At 32.1% G+C, this 1,438-nt stretch overlaps 1 protein-coding gene across 1 annotated transcript in view; it reads right to left on the bottom strand.

Moving 5' to 3' along the window:
* The window catches only part of LOC107676432 (UDP-glucuronic acid decarboxylase 1-like), a 91,665-nt gene that overhangs the window by 35,668 nt on the left and 54,559 nt on the right, over positions 1–1,438 (bottom strand). The window lies entirely within an intron of this gene.

Genomic DNA, 1,438 nt, shown 5'->3' with positions numbered 1-1,438 from the left:
CTGAAAAGAAAAGAGATAACAAAAAAGCAAGGTGACACAGAATGGTCCATTTCGAGGTCCTGGATTTAAAAAGCTGTGTTTTGTGCAAAAACAAAAAAATTCAAAGCTGGCATATTATCCTAAACTCGCATAAAAGGTGGTAAACAGAAACAAACAATTGTTTTGAACAAACATAAGGTCAGACTATTATTTTTCTCTCTTTGATCAAACAGCCTTTATCCGTCTGAAATGTCATTGAATTTCATTTTAAAAAGAAATATGCCAGATGCCACATGTCACTGATGATATTCAAATCAAACTTGTGAGGGAGCATTTCTCATATGGTGACACGTAGAGTGACAATGTATGTATTTGAGGAACAGTGAATATAAAGACAATCTGAGAGTGACACCAAGTGAAGAAAAACAGATCAAATCAGCTGCACCAAAGGCTGGTGCCAATCAATCATAACACAATGTTTAATGAGAAGACAGGCAGGAAATGAAGGTGTCACATAGATCCAGAGAGCCAGATGATTGTTGTGACCTTGCCTGTGTGTCTGTCAACCAAACCGAGCCCCAAATTATCAACCTTTAGGTAATGGCAAGATGTTTAACAGGCAGGCCGCTAGACTTTATTTGCCATTACATTATATTTAGCCACTGAAAGTGAGAATTAAGTAATGTGTTTTTAATTCCGCATCTAACACATACAATATGGCTTTGACTGATGACATAAAAATCACAAAAGTGCATCAGTCAAAAGCTCAAAGTATTATACCAAAAGTAATGATAGAACAAAATGTAAATGTATGTAAATGTAACAGAACAACAGCAAAAACAAAACTACTTTCTGATTGTCTAACAACCTCTGGAAATGATCTTTCGCTGTACCAGGGAACGTCTCTTCAATGACAGCATGTAAATGCTAGAACTAGAAGACATTGGGTCTCATTTACTAATAATTATGCAAATTATTTCAGATTTGTATGCACATAAACTTCACTGTATATGATAAAACATATTTATGATAAAATAACTAATGTATAATCTTTTTTTAGCTTTAATTTGCTTTTAGAACAAGACAAAATAGGACATACAAAAAAACAGTACAAAATAGAAGAAAAAATTGCTGTAAATGTAAAGCAAGTCTGACAATAAACAAACCAATTAAGCCAAAACAAAAGCACAATGAAGTTAAATTTACATGTAATTATGTGAAGTGTTGGTGTAAGATTATTATGTATGTGTTGTACACCTCTATATCTTGTGTGTGTATATATATATATATATATATATATATATATATATATGTATATGTATGTATATGTGTGTGTGTATATATATATATATATGTATGTGTATGTATATGTATGTGTGTGTGTATATATATACAGTGGGTACGGAAAGTATTCAGACCCCCTTAAATTTTTCACTCTTTGTTATATTGCAGCCATTTG

Source organism: Sinocyclocheilus anshuiensis, unplaced genomic scaffold, assembly GCF_001515605.1.
Source record: "Sinocyclocheilus anshuiensis isolate Anshui unplaced genomic scaffold, SAMN03320099.WGS_v1.1 scaffold1126, whole genome shotgun sequence".
Lineage (NCBI taxonomy): Eukaryota > Metazoa > Chordata > Actinopteri > Cypriniformes > Cyprinidae > Sinocyclocheilus > Sinocyclocheilus anshuiensis.
This window is presented reverse-complemented; position numbering and strand designations above follow the sequence as displayed.